At 40.7% G+C, this 23146-nt stretch overlaps 1 protein-coding gene across 2 annotated transcripts in view; it reads right to left on the minus strand.

Annotated features, from left to right (window-relative positions):
• GRIN2B (glutamate ionotropic receptor NMDA type subunit 2B) overlaps nucleotides 1–23146 on the minus strand; it is a 442738-nt gene that overhangs the window by 233456 nt on the left and 186136 nt on the right. The gene's annotated exons all lie outside the window — the stretch shown is intronic.

A 23146-nucleotide genomic window follows, 5' to 3' on the forward strand; every position in this document is an offset into this window, starting at 1 on the left:
AAAATAGAAGTGTAATGTGGTGAAAGGTGAGCATCCAGATGGTGAACTGTGGCTCATTTTCCTAATACATGGAAACCAGTGTGACTTCAAGTCAATGTCACCAGAAAAAGCTCATCCCTGGGACAGCAACTAGGAATAATATGAATGGGAATAGTGTTGAGTCTAGAAGAGGCATTTAATAATTTTACAGGCCTCAACTGGGGACAGGGTTATAGCAGAAGGGATTACTATCCACTGGATTACTAATCTTGCAAAATCAAGTGTACAAAGTAAGAGTAAATGTCATTTTTAAATGGTGCCATAACATGTGCAGTGCCTTTGGTAAAGACATTTTATCAAGAGTTGTCATTGAGGGACATGTCTGGCAAACAGTTTAGCTTTATGTATTTCCTTTTAAACGCATAACATGCGTTCAATCTTTCCTGAGCACTTACCATATAAAAGGCCCTTTCCTAGGCACAAAGATTACCAAAAGTAATGGGAAATTATCCTTGATCAAATAGAGTTTATGGTTTTTACACCCGGAATATACAAGTGACACTAATGTAAAGTGAACTGTAATTATCACAAAATGAATGAAAACAAATATATGCGGCATAGGAAAGGAAGAGATCACATGTGATCATGAATCAGGAAAGTTCTCATGCAGGAGAGGTAAAATGATGATGATGATGATGATGATGATGATGATGATGATGATGATGATGATGCTGGTGGTGCTGCTGCTGGTGATGATTATTACCACGCATTAATGGGATTAGAGGCTGATTCCAGCAGTGGGAACAATTTAAACAGAAGTGACGAGTTGGTTCTGAGGACAGTAAAGCTTCAATTAGGCCGTCCCTTCGGCAGATATCTATCAAGTACCTAATAAACACCAAACACTGGGTTAAAGGCTGAGGATAGAGACAAGAGCCTCCTAGATCTAGCAGAGAAGCAAAAGATAAATAGAAGATAACATAATAGGTAATAACTATACTGGATTACAGGTGGGGCTTGCGAGTAAGAGCTCTGTGGTAAGATTGTCCAGGTAGGGACCAGACTCCATCATCTACGGGCTATTTATTTTAGGCAAGATAGCCTCTCTTCCAGTGGTTTTCCTTAACTGTGAAGTGAGTTAGGAATGCACCTGCCTCTCCGGGTAAATGAGATGGTACGCGGGAAGCACTTAGCATAGTGCTGGGCACCAAGTAAGTGCTTAGGAAATAGTACTGGGAGGCATGTATTTGTTTGCACTTCTCTGTCTGCCTATCTGATGTCAAGAAGAGATAGTTTCTTAGAAATAGAATCAGGGAAGAATCAGCCAAACATATTAACTTTTCAAAAGTCATTAATACATTTGTATACATTGTATTCAAAAAAATGCATCATTTCCCACTCTCATAAGCAGTATATGAAAAGTGTACCATGCCCCATAGTTAATAAATTCTTTTAAATTTTCACTAATTTGGTAGGTAAAATATGATATGTCATTGTTGTTTTAATTTCTATAGGATTACAGGGAGGCTAAATATTTTTCATGTTCATTAGTCACATATATTTTCCCTCACAAAAATAGTCTTCCCCAGTGTGGCAATTCCTCAAAGACCTAAGAACAGAAGTACCATTCAACCCAGCAGCTCCATTACTGAATATAATGTGTATATATATATATATATATATAATGTATATAATGTATAATATATATTCCCCCAAAGGAATATGTCATTCTATTATAAAGACGCATGTACACGTATGTTCACTGCAGCACTATTCACAATAGCAAACACATGGAATCAACCTAAATGCTCATCAATGATAGACTGGATAAAGAAAATGTGGTATATATACAGCATGGGATACTATGCAGCCATAAAAAGGAATGAGATCATGTTCTTGGCAAGGACATGGATGGAGCTGGAAGTGGTTATCCTCAGAAAACTAATGCAGGAACAGAAACCAAATACCACATGTTCTCACTTATAAGTAGGAGCTGAATTATGAGAACACATGGACACACTGGGGGAAATAACACACACTGGGGCCTGTCAGGGGTTGGTCAGGGGAAAGCATCAGGAAGAGGAGCTAATGGATGCTGGGCTTAATCCCTAGGTGATGGGATGATCTGTGCAGCAAACCACCATGGCACACGTTCACCTATGTAACAAACCTGCACATGTACCCTTGAACTTAAAATAAAAGTTAAATAATAAAATAACTTCCCATTTTATAAATTGGGAAATTCTGAATTTTAGGAATTTTGGAAATTTTGGTTACAGAATTTCTCTTTGCACTTAAAGAGTCAGGAAAGATATAGTCCTTGAAAATTACTGAGGAGAACAAATTAATATAATCTTACACGACAGCACACATGTGCTAGTTCATTTCTTATCATATTTTAGGGAAAAAACAGAAATAAACAAGATTAATATTAAAGCAAGTGTGTGGGATTTTGGGAGCAGGAATTAGTGGGGATTAGAGCAGAGACAAGAGAATAAGCAGAAAACCTTTCAGATAAATGAATATAGGTAACAAAACAAAGAAAAAAGGAAAGACAGTGAGAGGAACATGATTATCAAAGCAATGCAAAGAAATGGAGGAGAGGAGACACGAGCCCCCAAAACTTCTTAAAATTAATACATTTATTATTTTATAGCCTTTCATCTCCTACCTCTGTACTTAGAAAAGTGTAGCTTTGGCTGTGCTGCTTGTGCTGCACAATGAGCAATAATGCAGGCAGGAAAGATTAATAATACAGCGGGGCAGAGCAAGGGGACACTAATGGGTGTCCCTAAGGTGCAAGTTCTCAGAGCCAAGGGAATCCCAAGCCCTATCCCATTAACCTAGTGGCTCCCTCTCTGTCCTGACCTGAGGTGAACAAGAAGAATCTAAGTAAGAATCACTTCTGAATATGGATGTTTCAGCCCACATCCCCTTTGGAATGTCCCCTCCTGGTACTAGAAACGGAAGGGCCACACAGAAAATAAAGAGTTAAAAATGGGGCCAGGAATGGGCATGAATTGACACCAAAAGCTGCTTCCTCTCACCAACTTCCTGGAGAAGCTTCTTTAGCTCAAGAGTGATCACCTGGCCAAACTCTCATCTACATCCTGACCACTCAATAGTTTCCAGATTCCTCTAGACCTCTTCTTTTCCATGTCAATTTCAGTCCACCTCACCTGTGCCAGGAATCTGCAGGAAAGGCAAGTTGGGAAAAGGGAAAGAGGCAGAAGGAAGAGTTAAAGGAGGTCACTATCCACACTGCACTGAAGTATTCCGCAATACCCATCTTCAGAATAAGGACCTGGGAGGAGGCAGGGCTGCAGCTGTGGCTGCAAGATCCACAATGGCTGGGATTCAAGGCCCCTAAACAAGAGAAGGTGCCTAACGCTTGGTGCCTTTCCATCACTGGCTCCTGGAGAACATGGGTGATTTCTCCTCCAAAGTCTTAGGATTCCTTAGCCTTTCTCCTTTGTTCTCCTTCCCTAAAGAACACTGATATTCAGAATAGATGCATCACATATTAAAGGTGCTAAATATTTGCCTGCAGCTCACAAGCTACAGGTGCTCCTCCCTCTTCTTGGGCAGTCTTATTGGTTTTGGTCCAAACATCAACTCTGAGGCTAGCAAAATCTCTCCTAAATTTTTTACAATATCTGTGGTCTACTTTTTCTCAGTCTCTTTCCAATTTCCTATGTCTGCCTTGATTGTCTGCTATGGTTCTACCTAAAACAATTGAAATTCAAAGTCAAGCCTTAACTGGTTTCTACATAAAGGAGAAAAAAATCTACCTGTTGCATCCATTCTGTGAGCTTAATAATCTTGCAGACTTGGGTAGACCCAGGGAAAGACCGTGTTGTTGATAGAGTGGGCTTCCCCTATCTCCATGGTCGTTCCACACCTCTGCCCCGCTCCCTTCTTCCTCAATTGTCCTCCCATTCTTGAAGATTAAATATACGTTTTTTTAATTTTTATCTTATTCATGTAATTCTCTATATCAAGAACAGCTTCTCCCACTCTGAATCCCCTCAAACTCTCAGCTTCTACCCCAGGTGGATTTTTCAAGTTGTTTCTTCTGAAGAAAGTATTACACTCTCTGAAAGGTATTCTGGAGAACACAACTTTCTTTGATCATATTACATGACAGTGCAAATCATATAAAATTAGAGAAGTTACAAGTTACAGTTCCCCATAAGCACGGCACCTTTAACAGCCAACCAGAACAGAAGCCAGCCTTAGGGAGGGGACAGGGTCTTGTGGCTCCTATTCTGCCAGGTATTTGCCCTTTAGGTGCCGACTTACAAGAAAGTCTGGGGGAATAACAGGGCACCCAGAGGCCTTAGAGCAGCTGTCATTTACTAACTAGTATAGAGAGTTCCTTATCTTAACAACCGCACAACCACATGAGTGCTTACCAGCTAAACTTTAATCAAGTGGCTCATCAAGAACGATCTTACTTGATTCCATTTTATTTGGCCAAAAATCTTTTTCCATCTCTCCCCAGTCTTCCTTGTTGTCAAATCACCTGAAACCCATACTTTTAAGTAATCCTGTCCCTAACTTGATCGTTCACTCTTGGTTTTGTATTTTGGTCCAAGACCAGTGCTCTGAGATTTTTTGGTTTCTAGGAAATCAATCCATTCTTGATCAAATATTTTTCTTTAATTTGAGGGAGAAATCAGCCCCTTCAAAGTGACCCAGAATTGCCTCTGTAGGCTTTCTAGGTTACAGATATAATATATCCCATAACCAGCTTCCTTTCCTTAACGCGACCCAACCCCTGCTCCGTAACTTGCATTGTTCCTCTTTATTTTATTTTATTTATTTGAGACTGAGTCTTGCTCTGTCACCCAGGCTGGAGTGCAGTGGTGCACTCTCACTGCAACCTCCGCCTCCTGGCTTCAAGTGCTTCTCCTGCCTCAGCCTCCCAAGTAGCTGGGATTACAGGTGTGCACCACCACGCCCAGCTAATTTTTGTATTTTTAGTAGAGACGGAGTTTCACCACGTTGTCCAGGCTGGTCTTGAACTCCTGATCTCTGGTGATCCATCTGCCTCGGCCTCCCAAAGTGCTGGGATTACAGGTGTGAGCCACTGTGCCTGGCCTGTTCCTCTTTATCTTTATAGATGTTTTTTGGTTTTGTTTTGTTTTTGGTATTTTGCCAAACAGCAATCCTTAAGAATTAAGCTCTAGAATGGCACTATCCAACAGAAATATAATGCAAGCCACACATGTAATTTTAAATAGCCTGGTAGATATATTAAAATAAATAAAATGAAATAGGTAAACACATTTTAATAATACATTTCACTTAACTCAATATACCTAAAATATTAGTTCAATGTGAAATCAATATAAAAATTATTAATGAGGTAATTCATGTGCTTCTGTTCATATAAACCCTTTAATTCCTAGTGTGTATTTTGTGTTTACAACACATCTTAGTTCAGACTAGCCACATTTCAAGTGCTCAGTTGCTAAATGTGGCTCATGGCTACCATACTGAACACTGCAGTTAGAGCCAAATGACCTAGTCCAGCTACTAATAGCTCCACCACTTCTTAGCTGCTCAAGCTCGGGTAAATAACCTCTCTGTGCCTCAGTTGCCCCATCTGTCAAACGGTAATAATGATAGAACACACGCCGCAAGAATCTTATAATTTAGTGAGAAGGCACAGTTCCTGAAACAGAATAAAACGTCAATAAATGTCAGCTGTTATTATCAAACGATCATTATTTTGCTATTTCTTCTCCCAATACTACTATCCATTGTTCCAACTTTTTATTGAATATACAAAAGAATGGGTGTGACCGTATCAGGAAAATTCTCTCTAGAAACTCATTTCTCAGCCACTGCTTTTTCTCAGTTGGGGAAATAATGACCTAGAACAGTACCATACCTTTACTAACTAGATGATACCTTTCCTGGCCTAGATGGACCAAAAGTAACACAAAAGTAAATTCACCCAACCATAGCCCAAGTACAGGACAGTGATAAGTACAATTTTTATTTACCTATTGTATGCATCCTTATTTACCATAGAGCTATTTAAAAAAAAAAAAGTCTCTTCATTTACATAAGCAACTTCAAGCTCTGTGCCTGAATTCTAGCCAGTATTTCATGAAGGTTCAGCCAGAGAAACACGTTCATTATAATTTACCCTCCCAAATATTGCAGAATGTTATTTGTGTGGCCTTTAAGCAGGTGTCATATCCATTCCCAACCATGGCTTCATTTCAACCACAAAGAATAGCAGATGCACTATGTTTCCTGAAATTCCTTTAAAAACAGTCTTGTAGATTCCAAAAGAAATGGGAACATTAATGACTGGAGAGTTGGGAATTAAGGGCTGGAGGTAGATAGTGGGAAGGGAATGTAAAGAATCCAGTCTTATCAAGAGCCAAATTGTTAACAGAGAGCAAGGGTTTATAACATGACGTGGCAGGAGAATTTACAAAGATGAAAGTCAAATGTCAAGAGTCAGAAATAATCTAAGAACAAAAATATTTGCAGAACTAGATAGTATGACATTACTTGTGGAGAAAAAAATGGATTCTTTTCAAGGCCCAGAAAAGGTATTGTAAGGGCAGGTTTTGCCAAAAAAAAAAAAAATGCCTTTACAGAGATGTTTGCATAGTTAAGTGGCATGGTTTATAAAACTTGCAAAAAAGGGGAAAAAATGGAATAAATTTTATAGATGTAGTATGAAACTATATTTTATTTTTCTTAAGGAGAAATATTTTCTGATCACAGATGTAGACCAATATTCCAGCAGGACACTCAACAAAGTTCCTTATGTAGTTCTGGTAGAAAAAATAAAAAAATAACATAGAGAGAGATCCCTGATAGATAACCAAAGGAAACTTACTGAGTCCTGTTATTCAGCATTTTAATCAATACTTGGGGAAGAATATTTATACTAATTTTAAAAATATGCATATGGCCAGATGGTAGAAAGAATAATGAAGGTGTCAGTTGGCAAGAATCAAACTTCAAAAATACATGGGTAGGCACGAAAGTTGAGATCAACATAATCAAATGATATTCGTCTGGGTTAAATGTGAAACCAACTTCATAAAGAACACATGAGAATGTTTGGCTTACTTTGGATATTAGATTATTGTAAATTTGGGAAACCCAGCTGTCGAAACAGCTAATATGATCTTAAACTACTTTAATAAAAAGATAGCATACCAAACAAGGGAGATGATAATTCTATTGTATTTGACTGTAAGCGGAACACACTGATACACTGATAAACTGATCATTGGTAGCTTGATCAAGTTTCCAGCATGAAATATCTAAAAAATCATTTAATTTGAAAGCCAGCTAAAGAAATTTAAGCTGCTTAGTTTGAAGAAGAAAATACTCAGACACTGCCTGAGATGTATAATGCACCCAGAGGCAATCACATGAAAAAATTGTTAAAAATAACTCCAAAGAGTAGAATATGACCCTCAAAATGCCAATTATAGCACAGTAGATTTTTGTCTCAGTATAAGGAAAATCTCTCGCAATCTGAATGGAATGGATTCTCCTCATCATCCAGGTGAGTTCTCTGCCACAAGAAATGTTCGAAGAAAAGGAGTCACAGGGTCAGCTGTCAGGGATTCCTTCACTCAGTGAGATGTTGAACTAAATGACCCTTAAGGTTCCTTCTAAGACTCTTAATATGGTATTTATGTAGTAAAATATAAGCAAATTGAGTCAGTTCTGTCTGACATGATAACGTGAATGTGAGGTCATTACATACACATAGCCCCATCACAGAGTATGTGTGTGATTACTAGAGACAAACCTTAGCTCTTCTGTGTCTGTAGATCAATTATGTCAACAGAGTTATGGGCTAGACTTTGAGCTAGTGAGGTTGAACGTAAAACAGTGTCAGAATTTATTCAAGTTGATGTAATAGGCTTCACTTTTTCCATAATTAGAAAGCATATGTCAGTCAGCAGGAAGGCTACAGAGAAAAATGAAGAGTTTTCAGTTCTCCTGACAATGGGGGTCACACAGGGGAAAGGAAAAAAGGTGGCCACTCAGAATACACACACACACACACTCTCTCTCTCTCTCTCTCCCCGCTCCGTCTCTCTCTCTATATATATCTCTCTCTTCTGCTAACAGCCCAAGACCAGGCTTCTGTGACTCTCAACATTTCTCAGCAGCTTGTGAGCAAACCTTCCTCTTTAATATCCAGATGATCTTTGCCACTGAGGTTAAGAACAGTATTATGCTTTTGCTCTTCTCAAGGGACAAATTTCCCAGATTCTAAGATATCATGCTTGTCTTTGAGTTGAAACTACAATAAAATACAGAAAGAATTCTAGATGATCTCTCAGCTCTTGTTTTAAGATCAATGATTCAACATGGTTCTCCTTCTGACAGTAATGTAATGAGACAAGTTTCTTGCAGATTTGAGAATATAACTCTCACTACTTTATAGTTCTGCTGTGTTCATCCTTCTTAAGCTATCTTTCACTCGGGCGAATCAAACTTTGAGAGGCTCTTTGCTCTAGACCCAGCTCACCCACATATTTTTATCTCCCCATCACACTCCTTGCCTCATCTTACCTCTGCACCAAAGCTCAAAGCTGCAGGCCAGCAGTGGGCCAGGGACTCTGAAAGTACAGATGTGGAAAGAGTCCACCCACTAGCCTATGCAGATGGGGAAAATGGATCTATCTAGTCTTCATGGGAATGGGGATACACTGTGTAAACACCTGGAGCTCTTCCACATTTAGAGGATGCCAGTGACTTAAAGTCACTGTCCTTCCCCCCCAAAAAACCTAGACTTTCCAAAGACTGGGAAATGTTTTAAATGTTAGTATTAAAAAACTATAATTTATATACTTAATGTCAAATTTAAATAATGTAAAGGTCAATTTTATAATACACTACCAAAAAATAGCAAAAACTTCACTTTACTCAATGTCTTTACTGAAAATTCATTCAACTCTCTTCCAGATGAATTCACCTCTTTCCCACCCCAATCACCAAGGGCAGGACACTGAAAAGACACACACACACACACACACACACACACACACACACACAAATAAAACACCTCACACACCAGGGATAAAGAAAAGAGTAAGTTAGTGATTCCATGTACAACATCTACGTTCCGCTTATAGGCAACAGGATTCCCTATGTAATGAGTTACAGACATTCTATTGATCTCCAAAATATAGGACAAGAGAATTGGTAACGGAAATAGGTTTTGTTTTGTTTTGTTTTGTTTTTTGAAAACCACAGATAGGCAGCAGGGTGAAATGCCACCTTTCTTCCAAGCAATAGGCAGAGTTAGGTGGGTATTAACAGAGACATATTTCAAAAGCTAAAACACTGCAGTAATAAGACACGATGATCTTGGCATAAGAATCTGGGGCACATGGACAAAGAGAGCTGACTGAAGTCTGTGAATACCCAGAGAAATTAATGAAGGTCTCTGGGCTCTTCAACGGGATAAAAGTATGTTTCATTGTGATGAAGGAAAAGGAATGTCAAATGATCAGAGGAAAAGAGTGTGATGAAATTCTTTTAAATAAACAAAGAGGCCTGCTCCAAGCAGCAGAACTCTACAATCTACCTGCTGGCCAGACTTGGTGTAGATTAGATGAGGAACTAGAAGAGGCTGAGCCTGAGAGTTCAGTGTTTTCAGAACTTGCACCTTAGCAGGTCAGGGAAAGGCAAGATTGAACGTATACCTAACAAAAAAACATATCCCGGCCGGGCGTGGTTGCTCATGCCTGTAATCCCAGCACTTTGGGAGGCCGAGGCGGGTGGATCACGAGGTCAGGAGATCGAGACCATCCTGACTAACATGGTGAAACCCCGTCTCTACTAAAAACTACAAAAAATTAGCTGGGCATGGTGGCAGGCACCTGTAGTCCCAGCTATTCAGGAGGCTGAGGCAGGAGAAGGGCGTGAACCTGGGAGGCGGAGCTTGCAGTGAGCCAAGATCGCGCCACTGCACTCCAGCCTGGGCAACAGAGCGAGACTTCGCCTCAAAAAAAAAAAAAAACAAAAAAAAACATATCCCTTTGCTGTCATAGCTATCTATGTAGGTGTCTGTCTCCCTGCTAAATAGGAAGCTTCCTGAAGTCAGGAACAACCTAGAGGAGTGACTAAAATATGGCAAGTGCTGAATAAGTATTTGTTATGTGGGCACAATAGCTCAATTTGAGGAGTCCCCACATGACAATTTGAGCTGTCCCCAGGTGACAGAATTTGAACTGTCCGCAGGTGATAGCTGTCCCACTAATGATGGCCTCCCTGTGTCCACCTTTTTGCAATGTGACTTCGCTGTCTCCCCATTGAGAGCTATAGTCAATTTCCACCCCCCTGCCCCCTTGAAATGAGCTGGCCTAAAGACTCATCTTGGCCAATATGATGTGATAGAAGTGTCACTGTGCTACTTCCCAGCTTAGGCCTCCAGAGGCTTTGCATACTTCTGCTTTCTCCCTTGGAAGCCTGCCATGATAGGAGAATAAGTCTGGCTAGCCTGCTGGAAGATGAGAGACCACATGGCTAAGAGCCCAGCTGTCCCAGCTGAGGTTATCCTGGACCAGCCTGTAACCAGCCAACACTGAAACATGGGGCAACCCAACCAGGATGAGCAAAGAAGCCTACCAACCAAAGCTGACCACAGATGCAGGAGTGAGTCCAGTTGAGACTAGAGGAACTATCCAGTTGACTGCTAACCTTATGAGAAATGAGACATGGTTGTTATTTTAAGCCAGTAAGTTTTGTATATTTCATTATATAACAATAGCAAACTAACACACCCCACAAAATGTTGCTTTTATGTTTTATGTTCTTCATTACTAACCTTGTTTTTAAATGTTTATGATCTGTTTTAGCTTCACAATTCAATTCAAAAGAAAAAGCAAAAGGAATACTTACCATTAATTCAATTATAGCATGTCTGCATGTGTCATTTCCCTGTTCCCACTACTTGCTACTACTTAATAAATTCCTCATTTATTTCTTAATTTTTCCATTAAAATCAGTCCCTAGATGTTCCCCTGGCATCCATCCTTGTTTTAACCCCATCTGCATAATATGTAAGGGTTATCTTGATAAAACATGGGTGTGATCATATCACTCCCCTCCTTAAAAAGTTTAGACCTTTCCTATCACATACAGAATGAAGTGTGAACTACTCAGATGGCCAATTCCATCTCTGACATTTTTGCCCAAACACCCTTTTCCAGGCTGGTCTCACACCACAACTCCCACATGCCTTATGTCCCAGCCACCCCAGTCTGCCTCCACCCTTTACCAAGCATGTCTCCTACTCTCTCACCTTCATATTTTTATTCAGCTTGTTTCACGTGCTTGCAATCTCCCACCAAAGTCTCATTCAAAGCCTCCAATTCTAAAAAGGTATCCTAATTCTCCACTGTATCTTCATGTAATGAAAAGAATGTAATAACACCAACGACAATATTAAGTGTGTACTATGAGCTATCACTCTGCTAAGCACTCTATGTGCATTCTCTTTTAATCATCACATCAATCCTGTGATGTAACAAATATAGCAACAGATAACAAAATAGTTATGATTAGTATTTTCCATATGTAATATATGGGCAAACTGAGACTCAAAATGTTAATCCATTGTCAAATATCTACTAAGAGGCAGAGCTAAAATTTGAATCTAAGACTCTAGGAGCCAATGTGCTGTGCTAAGTAATGTTTTCATTTGAACTTTCCATATTTATGGAAATAAACTAAACTAAGCCACAAAGTAGTTAAATGACTTGCCCAAGGTCACAGAGTCACCAGCAGTACTACATCATGAATCAAAATATTTTGATTCCCTCAATCTTATGCTAATTTTCTGCTGCCCAGGAAAGGATAATTGCTGACTGGTCTCTCCAGCAAAGCTTGAGAGTTTTGCCTTTGCCCACTTTTTCAGTAAAGAACGCCTCGACTAAACTAAGCAGGTACATTTCATTTTCTCCTACTGCTTTAATCATCCATAGTTATTCAGCAAAGGGTCCCAAGGCTAGAGGGAGAAATTAAGCCTAAAACCAAATTAAAATAATTTGGGGTTTAATTTGATTCAAATGTCAGAAAAATTCCACCCAGTAACCCTGTTAATATACAACTGAACTAAATGTCCTATATACCCAATTGTATTCAATTTTGCTGGGACCACCGATGCCTTAAACATGTTAATCTCATTCTCATTCTATCCTACTTTATGCACTTGTCTCTCAAAGAGTGCCACATAGCTGAACTTATTTGCTTTTCAAGAACTGCACGCCATTTTAATTACATAAAATGTCAACCAAGGCAGTCCTGAGTCCTGGCAGACACACTTACATACTTAAGAAAGCAGACCTGCCATTGGCCGTGGTGATCAGGGTCCAGAGGCTAGGGGCTGAGAAAGGCCTGGTGAACCAGGAATATACCAGATTTTTCCCACAGGTATCAGGGCTGAGGGAAAAAAAAAAAAAAAAAAAGGAAAAGAAAAAAATCCCTGATTGAATTGAAACCCAGGTGAACCATGTAAGCTTGGAAATAGCTCTTTTACGAACTCAAAGGGGAAGAAAGGGAAACTGACGCAGCTTGTTTCGCCGCTGTGCCTGTTGTCCATTCCCTTTCTTTGTCCATGCAGGCTGCGCAGCAGGTGGGGGCTGGGAGGGAGCAGGTAAAAGGGCCTGTTCAAGAGTGCTTAGTCCTCCTGGTTTGAGACTGTACACAAAGGAGGGACAATAAATACAGGCTTCAAAGGAGAAAAAAAAAAGTATGTAGCGCGATCCACCTCCTCCAAGGAACATTTGATAGACAGTTCTTGCCTGCTGCTTTCTGTTCAGCTTCTACCTCCCAAAACCCCAATTCATCTAAGAAATATCTTTTAAAAATTGTTTTTTCTTAAGGCCTATTAAAATAGGCATAACTGTTAACTAGATGAAATGCAGGATCATGTCTAACCTAGGCTAGGAGAAGTGGCCACTGAATATTATTTGAAAAGCTGTCTTAAGTCTATGAGAAGCCCCTGCACTAAAGAAGATGAACTTCAGTGGAATTCCCCAACTCTTCAGCCATTCATTGCTTATCTGACACGTATCATCAGAAAAGGTGAAGATTCTATTTCATATAGTCTAGGAGACAGAAAGGAAATGGCAAGTACAATGGGACTTGGCTGCTACCAATGGTCTGAAATAGAAAAAGTACTATTCAAATTCTAGGACTATACCTGCCAGAAACATCTGCCTGCCAGAAACATCTGCATTATTTCAGGTGACTTAACCCCCAGCGCCTCTCCCTGTGCAATGTTATAGCTTATTAGCACTTCTGCAAAAGGGCAAGCAGTACCAGAGAACTGAAACACAAAGAATTGCCAATTCAGCTAGAAAAAGATCTCATGGGCGGAAGAAAAAAAGCAAGGAATTTAAGTGTTCAGAAAATATGCAAATTATCTAAGGATTTCATACATCCTATTATGGTCGTTTAAGCCTGTAACTAAGATTCCAATCCATGTAACAAACTCATAGACAATTGTGAAGATACAATTTAGGCCAGTGGGAGCCATCTTTCATGGAACCTACATTTTTAAGAATAAAGATCCCAACTTCTTTATCTCACTGATTAGGCTGATCAATCCCCAATCCATAAATACATCACATTCCAAAAAGTCATCCTTAAGCTAGTTATTTAGAAATCCAAAAGCATTCTCCCATTGATCCAATGTAATAAATGGGGATTGCAACCCCAGACCAGCCTGCAAATACCAACTTATCTCAAATACACCAGGAAGATTCTTCATAGCAGCCCCATGCCTCTCTGGGCCATAAGCCAATGGAGCCCTCATGAACCTTAAGACCTTTTGGGACTGATATCCTGTCATCTCAGAGGCAAGGGAAGAGGAAGGAAGGATAAAATATCAGGTTCCATCTGAATAGCTTATGTGGCAGGTAGAGGGAGGCTCAAGTGGGAGAGGTCTAAATATATAATTTTTCTCCCAAAGTCAGGTAGATATTAGAAGAGAGATTATGTGTGATGAAGCTTTCCACTTTGTTCCAAAGAAAAGATGCTGAATTGCGGGGACAGAACTGGACTCTCAGAACATTAGAGGGGCCACTATAGGGAACACATATAGTGTTCAACAGAATGGACTAAGTTTCCAGCAAATATAACCATTAAAATAACACATTTCTCTCATTTCTACTGATTATAACCATTACTGATACTGTCAATCAGAGAAAAATTATAAAAATCTAGGCATAAAGACCTTATTAATATACTCAACTCTTACCAAGCCTTTGCTAGAACCATAGAATGCTTGCTCACAGGAGAGCCTTGGAAGTCAGCCACCCAACCTCGTTTTAAAAATGAGGTTACCAAGGGAAGGAAAAATTAAGTGGTTTCCTGTTACTTAGACACAGAAATCACCTGGTGCCCACTGGGAAAACAACTTCACGTGCCTCTTATGTAAACTTTGGTTTCCCATCTTTCCTTTCCGAGGAACCCTTAATTTCTGTGTATTGATGTTTCATGTGACAGTTAAACCTGCTTGCAGCCAAAATGATTGTTTTGCTGAGGGAAGGTGTTAATAGTTTCAGCCCAAGCATCTCCCTTTGAACTCTGGGGACTTTGCTAGAACTATCTTTGCTGCTAGGAGAGACCACTTCCCTTTTTCTCCAAGGAAGACCTGCCTTGGCCTGAGCATCATTACCTTCCCTCTGCACTGGCTGACTGCAAGCAAGTGGAACATGAAACTGGCAATGGAGATATAAAGCTCTGGCAAATGTCGAACTCACTTAATTTGCTGACCATCTGATTAATGGCTGGTCTCCACATTTCAAGTCAGCTCTAGCTAAACCTCTGGAGCTTCTTGCCAAAGGCTTCTTAAAGAGTCCTGGTTGTTGTTTTTTTTCCTATACACACTTAAAAACCTCATTAAACAAGAGAGAATGTTTTTAAAACAGTCAAATCGTGTTTTATCCATAGCCTTGCATGTCAGAGGTTATAAACTCTCATATTCAACAACAGCCTCTGTAGGATCCATGCCAGAGTATCAGAATAAAATGAAAAACCACTGGCAACGGTGCAATAATGGTATCCCATTTACAACTGAGATCTTAAGAGGCAATAACTGCAAAAGCATGTTACCATTAAACTAAGTGCATGTGCCTTCCACATTCCAGCAAAAAGGTTTCAGAAGATGGCTGCAGCTTAAAGGACTTGGATGAGGGAAAAGGATGTTTCTAGTTTAGGATGCCCCACTCCCCTGCATCCCCTGGGCAAGTTTTCCTTAAATCACAAGAGACCCTAAAAGGAAGACTATTTTGATGGCAAATACCCTAGCGTAAGACCTGTCAGTCCAAGATCAGTTTTTTTTTAGTCGCTCTGAATATTTGGAGAAATTATCTAAGCACTACTAGCCTTAGTTTTTTCAGCTATAAACTGGTGATAATAATTATGCTCATGTAAGGATTGTTGGAAGGATTAAGCCATTCAGGGCTATGCATCAGAGTTGGGTAAAGTGAGGAGTACAAGTAAGTGCTCAATATACGTTACTTGCTATTTTTTTAAGAAAATCTAATTAAATAGAATGTCTTGCAGAGTCCACCATCACCACTGATATCAATTGAAATTAACTTGCTGTTACTATCACCCAGAAGTAAAATTGGGAGACACTGTGAGTGGCAGAAGCAATCTTTTGCTCCTCTAGCGTCTTTACTAAAATGTCCAAGGGACCCAGAACATGCATGACCATAGAGGTGAGGAGAATTGGAAGTAGATTTTTACGTTACTTACCTTGGCATGAGTTGAAAGCATCCTTACTCTTCCTACATAGCCCCTGATACTTGAGGTATGAGCTGAGAAATCCTCCTCCTTTGAGACAACTGCCCACTTTCTCAGTTCTGATCTCCCATGGAACTGGGGGATGCAAATATCCTTCAGTACAGGCCTGGATTAATCCTCTCCTCTCCTGGCCTCCATCTGCCTATCCATCACAGACGCAGTCCCTCTGTAGTAAATCTCTAAGCCTTCGGCCTGCAGGACCTTGGTCCCTCTTTCAATATCACTGCAGGAACCTCCCTCCTTCACAGCACCCCATCTTTCTGCACTGACCTTCCACTCTCCTGTGTCCTCTCATCCCCTCCCATCCTGGCTCTTCAGACTTTCCTGTCCCACACATCCCCAAACCCTTCCAATCTGAGTCGCCTCTCTTATTATCTTTACTTTCCTTGAATGTGTAGACACATTTAATAGAAACAAACAAGCTTAGTTTTTAAAAACATTGTTCCCTAATCATAAATCCACCTGACCCAGATGAAAATGTTTTCACTTCCCCTTTTGAGAGACCCAAATAGATATGTACAAGTTAAACACAGTGACATGAGGTCTGCAGAGGTCCCTCATTATATTTTCCATAACTTTTGGGGTAATTGCATTTTATAATAGTCATCTCCCATGAATCCTCTGTGGAGAATCATTTCTTTTCTTTCAGTTGCTTTGAAGGGGCATGGCCACTGTTCATTGGTGCTGAGTAGTGATTTTATAAAATACACAGTAGGAACTTCAGACTTAGAAAGGAGGCCCACTCTTGTTGACAAAGCTGTTAAAGTGAAATTAGGACCATTATGAGGACCTATGCCAGGACTGAAAGCAAGACCTAAGGAAGGCAGTTTGGTTTGGGCAAGACTGAGGTTGAAATAAGGACCCAGAGAGCGGGGCCAAGAGTGAAAAGCAGAACAAGTCCAGAGGCTGTTGTTCCAGTGGGAGTGACGAGGCTGAAACCTTTCCCTGCAGACACAGAACTAGGGTCCAGAAGGGACACAGGGGTCACAGCCTGTGCTTGGCATCAGGGAAAGGAGAAGGTGGCTTGGGGCAGCCCTCCGGGTGGCCTTCACCTAATTCAGCATAGGTCATAATATCATAGCTACAGAAAAAAATGACAGTACACAGAGAATTAAGGAGCTGAAGTAGAATATGTTTATGACAACAGGGTTAACATTCCATGTCCTGGCCAGGCGCGGTGGCTCACGCTTGTAATCCCAGCACTTTGGGAGGCAAAGGCGGGCGGATCATGAGGTCAGGAGATCGAGACCATGTTGAAACCCCGTCTCTACTAAAAATACAAAAAAATTAACCGGGCGTGGTGGCGGGCACCTGTAGCCCAGCTACTCGGAGAGGCTGAGGCAGGAGAATGGCATGAACCCGGGAGGCGGAGCTTGCAGTGAGCCGAGATTGCGCCACTGCACTCCAGCCTGAGTGACAGAGCGAGACTCTGTCTCAAAAAAAAAAAAAAAAAAAAAAAAAATTCCATGTCATGTGAAAGCCTTACAGAATTTTTAATGACAGAAAGAACCACAGATTGCACCATGGACAGTATGTTGCACTCTGTTTCTTATTGGGGTACCTGTAATTTTCCTACAATATTCTGAGTTAACCACATGAATAAACACCTCTATTAGCTTTTTCACTTTCTCAATAGCCTTATGAGGTAGGAATTTTTAAAATTAACTAAATAATTCTTTATTAATATGTATTATATGTACATATTTTAAGGGTACAGGTGATACATTCATATAATGAAATCAAAGTAATTAGTGTATCCATCACATTTAATATTTATCTCTTCTTTAAGCTAAGAACATTTGAATTATTCTCTTGTAGTTATTTTGAAATCTGCAAATGGTTAGTGTTAACTGTAGTCACCCTGCTGATCTATCGAACATCAGGTCTCATCTCTTCTTTTTAATTAGATATTTGTACCCAATAATTATCTTCTCTTTGTACTCCCTCTCCCCTACCCTTCCCGGCCTCTGGTCACAACTAATCTATTCTCTAGCTTCATGAAGTCCACTTTTTAGCTTCCATTGATGGATGAGAACACGCCATATTCGTCTTTCTGTGCTTCGTTGTTTCACTTAACATAAGCCTCAAATGTCTGCCGTGACTGATGGCAGCATCTCACTTCCTCAAGGGCAGCCATTGGCCATTGGCCTTGGACCTGTGAAGGGCATGCCCCAGCTTAAGCCAGTGCCAGCATTTTGAGTGCTTGAGCATGTCTAAGAAACTAAAGGGATGGGCTCTGCAGAAGTCTATTTTCATGAGAAACAGAGGAGCTCCCTAGAGGAGAACTTACTTTAAGGAAAGGAAGGAATCAAACAAGCTCAATCAATTAACAGAGCTATAGTCATAGGATGAGAGAAGCGGTTTAGAAACCACCATGATGGCTATCCCTTGAAGCTCTCCCAGCCTGGCCTGTGGGTCCTCAGGGAATAAGAAAGGAGAGATGTAAGTAAAAACCAAAGGAGCTTTTTCATTAAAACCTTTAGGAGATATTGTGACATGACCATCCAGCTTTGGTGCCTAACATAATTGGGGATAAGAATCTCTCTCAAATACTTCACCCCAGACCCTGTTGAAGCTTTAACTTCATGAAGGCTTCAGGGTACCTGAGGAAGGTGACTAGTGGGAAACTAGTATCCACAGGGGTCTGTGCTCTCAATGGGAGAAGACAGCAGGGTCTGAAAGAGGCCATGGTGCAAGGCAGATGCTGTGGCACCTGACAGAAGCAGCAGCCATACCTAACACAGATAGTGGTCCCCACTGCAATTAGAACAACACGAAACGTTGGCAGCACCCAGGAAAAACCAGGAAACACAAAAAAAGTGGCAGCCATTCTCAGCAGATATTGCACCTGAACTGTCTGTGAATCTGTAATAGGCCCTCCTGAGAACTCCCCACAGCACATCAGGGAATAGTGACTTTGTGGAGGATTGTGGTCTTAAATGAGTAGGAAGAAGCAAGAATCAGTGAGATCTGGACTCTTAGTAATATTATACAATCACAAAGTGGTGCAGCCTGGGGAAGTCTGTGTTACTTGTAATATTTCCAACTGCATTTGTCACGTCTGTAATTCAGATGAACCCCAAAGCAAGTCTGAATGTGCTGGGTAAAGTTATTCAACTCAGGGCAGGCCCAGTGGCTCACGCCTGTAATCCCAGCACTTTGGGAGGCCGAGGCGAGCAGATGGCATGAGGCCAGGAGCTCGAGGCCAGGAGCTTGAGACCAGCCTGGCCAACATGGTGAAACCCAGTCTCTACTAAAGATCCAAAAATTAGCCAGGAGTGGTGGTGTATACCTATAGGCCCATCTACTCAGGAGGCTGAAGCTTGAGAATCTCTTGAACCTCGGAGGCGGAGGTTGCAGTGAGCTGAGATTGTGCCACTGCACTCCAACCTGGGCAACAAAGTGAGACTCTGTCTCAAAAAAAAAAAAAAGTTATTCAACTCACAAATCCTTAGTTCTCAAGAAAATTTCAGGATGTGCTTATCCTCTAACCAAAGATGTGTTCAGTACCCTTCCTCCTTTCTGAACAGAATGAAGTCATCAGCCCTAATGGCCATGCCAATTGTGATTCTGTTTTTCTCCCACTGTTCTTTGGCCTATGATTCCTAATTCGAATCCACTCCTCATCAGTTCCCAAGGGGCTCTAGTAACCTATCCTTAGCACTTTTCCCACTGGTTACAGTTTAGAAAGGCCTTTCTGGCTATTGCTATTCCAGCTGCGTTCTCCATATTTTGACCGCTTATCTGAATGGTGTGTTCCAGGGGGATTCTTCACACTCTGTCTTAGCCTCTGAGCACAATCAGTAAGTCATATCTTCAAAATCAGACTTTTTGGAAGAAGGAAGTGGGAGAGGGTTAGGTTTTTAAATCCTTTAAAATCTGTGTCTTCAAGTCCTTCATGAAAGTGGATAAAAAAAGGGCCTAGTGCAGTGGCTCACACCTGTAATCCCAGCACTTTGGGAGGCCAAGACAGGCAGATTGCTTGAGCTCAGGAGTTAGAGACCAGCCTGGGCAACATGGCAAAATCCCATCTCTACAAAAAAAAAAAAAAAATACAAAAATTATCCAGGTGTCATAACATGTGCCTGTGGGAGGCTGAGACAGGAGGATCGCTTGAGCTTGGGAGGTGGAGGTTGTAGTGAGTTGAGATCACTTCATTGCACTGCAGCCTGGGCAATAGTGTGACACTCTGTCTCAAAAAAAAAAAAGAAAAGAAAAGAAAAGAAAAAAAGAAAAAGAAAAATCAAGAAAAAGAAAGCATAAAAAAAGTTAAAGCAAAGGAAAGCAGAGTAGTTTCCCCACGTCTACATTCTTAAGTCAGAACCACCTCCATTCCTACGGCAAGATGCCAGTATTCTCCAGCAGCAGATCCATTTCAATGCATTTGCAAAGGCACTGCTCTACTAAATTAAATGTCCAACTAGAATGAGCTATCACCAGAACACACTATCATGCCTCAGCTACTTCCATTACTGTGAACCACTCCCCACTAACCTCCCCCCGGACGCGAAATACCCAAGAGGTCACAAAGATCCAGTGGCAACCAAGAAAATAAAATATTTTTACATCAATATGTCTCCAGCAAGAAATCCCTCTACAGTTGTCTGATAGAGCCATCATTTTTCTCATGTTCAAGTCAATTGAGTAATCAGAAGAAATGAGACTAAAAATAAATAACGTTAGCCATGGAATGGGAAGATATAACTCAGCAAAATGCTGGCAAGTGCTTCTCTACTCGCCAAGCCTCAGAATGCACAATGCCCCTTTCTGTTCAGCCATGACAATCTAATTCAGGTTTTGTCCTCCCAGGAGGTGATCAGTGAGTCCAGATGGACACCAAGCTACCTCATTGTCCTGGGCATTGAAGCCAGACTGCACTGCAGGTGTGTGCTGAAATTCAGTTCCACTTTTCTATTGCCAGCAAGCCTCACCATGAAAGGAGCTGCCACATGCCTAGAGCCAGCTCCTGGGATGGCTGGATAAGGCCAGAGCCCTATGATTTGTTGGGCCATCGTGATGTTTTGAGACTTAAAGGAACAATTAAAGCCCAGCTCTGCTCACTCATGAGAATTCAGAATGACTAGGATACATAATCATGACATAATTAGAACCAAACAAAAAAAGTTTAACAAGAACAAATGAGCTTAGTAAAAATAAGCTGTGTCCATCTATACTGGGTAGAGAAAAAATATCTAACAACATTTAGTGGATAATAAGCTAACTGAGTTAATACTATAATAAGATAGAAAAAAAGTTAACACATCAGGGTATCTAAATTTTAGGTGGCAAGGTAGATATAAGAAGGCAGTTATTAAAACATGGCTGAGATCTTTTCTAGAGAAGGAACTCAGGTTGATTCAGTGGTGAAAAAAAAAAAAGGTTTTACAATTGGAAGAACTGAATTTGATCTTGCCATGCACTTTCACTATGCTGCTTGGCATTAAACTCTGAACTTTTGTTTTCTCACCTGTAAGATGGGCATATTGATAATGCATAATTTTATTGTTGCATATGTTGTAAGAATTCAACTAGCTAATGCATAGAAATACCATTTGACCCAGCGATCCCATTACTGGGTATACACCCAAAGGATTATAAATCACACTACATAAAGACACTTGCACACGTATGTTTATTGCGGCACTGTTCACAATAGCAAAGACTTGGAACCAACCCAAATGTCCGTCAATGATATCCTGGATTAAGAAAATGTGGTGCATATACACCATGGAATACTATGCAGTCATAAAAAAGGATGAGTTCACGTCCTTTGTAGGGACATGGATGAAGCTGGAAACCATCATTCTGAGCAAACTATCACAAGGACAGAAAACCAAACATCGCGTGTTCTAACTCATAGGTGGGAATTGAACAATGAGAACACGTGGACAAAGGGCGGGGAACATCACACACCGGGGCCTGTTGTGGCGTGAGGGGATGGGGGAGGGATAACATTAGGAGAAAAACCTAATGTAAATGATGAGTTAATGGGTGAAGCAAACGAACACAGCACATATATACATATGTAACAAACCTGCACATTGTACACATGTACCCTAGAACTTAAAGTATAATTAAAAAAAAAAAAGGAACAGCTTTCCAGTGTATGACATGCAATAAGAGTTCAACACACATTGGCTATGAATGGAACATCTATTTCTGATATAACCAAAGAAACATGAATGAAAATGTAGAAGGTGTTTGGAGAACACCACACATTTTTAATGTTGTAAAATATGGCCTCTCCTGAAAACTTGACCAATTGCAGACCCACAAAGCTGAGGATCAGACCCTCTGATTTTGGGCCCCAACCCCAGTCTCTGAGGCTCCAACTGGGTCATCAGCCAGACTCCTTGGATATCTTTCTTTTTAGTCTCACTTTGTGAGTCGGGGGGAAGAAGGCCAGAGGGCAGCATAATTGGGACCGCAAGGCACAGGCATGATCAACTATAGCTTGGGTTTACAAATCACCAGACGAGCCTTTCCCCAATTCAGAGAAGCTTTTAGGGGCATTTGAAATGGAAATGTCCATTAACCTTGAAAGCAGACAATGAGTAATGCAAATATTAAACCATCTTATAAAGGAAAAAGACAATGATCAACTCATTTAAAAAACCTTTGTGAGATAAACAGACTTTATGCTGCATATCTAGTGTCTTCCATCTGGCCAGCGAAACCTCTCCATCCATCACTCTAACACTTGATCTGCCATTCCACTGCAGGCTTGGGAGCATGAACTGAAAGACCTGAAAGTCCATCCAATCCAAACTTCTCATTTTGACAGATGGGAAATTGAGACCTAAAGAAATTAGATGTTTTCTAAGAACACAAATTCTGTGGCAAAATTGGTACCAGATCCTAGTTTTCCTAATTACCTGTCATGCCTGCCTTGTTCATTCTCACCGCAAAGATTTTATTTGACAAGGAATATGATTCCTCTACCTCTATCTATTTAGATTGTGAGCCCTTAAAGGAGGCTAAATTATCCAGATTTTGTATTTCTCACTCAAAGAAATAAATAGAGGATTAAAAATACTGTTTTAGTCCATTCAAGCTGCTATAACAAAATACCCATTGACTGGGTAACTTACAAGGAACAGAAATTTATTTCTTACAGTTCTGGAGGCTTGGAAGTCCAAGATCAAAATACTAGCAGAATCAATGTCTTATGAGAGCCCATTTCCTGGTTTACAGATGATGCCTTCCTCACATGATGGAAGGGGCAAAAGTTCTCTCTTGGGTCTGTTTTATAAGGTCCCACTCATGAAGACCCTGCTCCCATGACCTAATCACCTCCCAAAGGCCCCACCCCCTAATACATCATCACCTTGGGGGCTAGGATTCA

Source organism: Gorilla gorilla, chromosome 10 (genome assembly GCF_029281585.2).
Source record: "Gorilla gorilla gorilla isolate KB3781 chromosome 10, NHGRI_mGorGor1-v2.1_pri, whole genome shotgun sequence".
Lineage (NCBI taxonomy): Eukaryota > Metazoa > Chordata > Mammalia > Primates > Hominidae > Gorilla > Gorilla gorilla.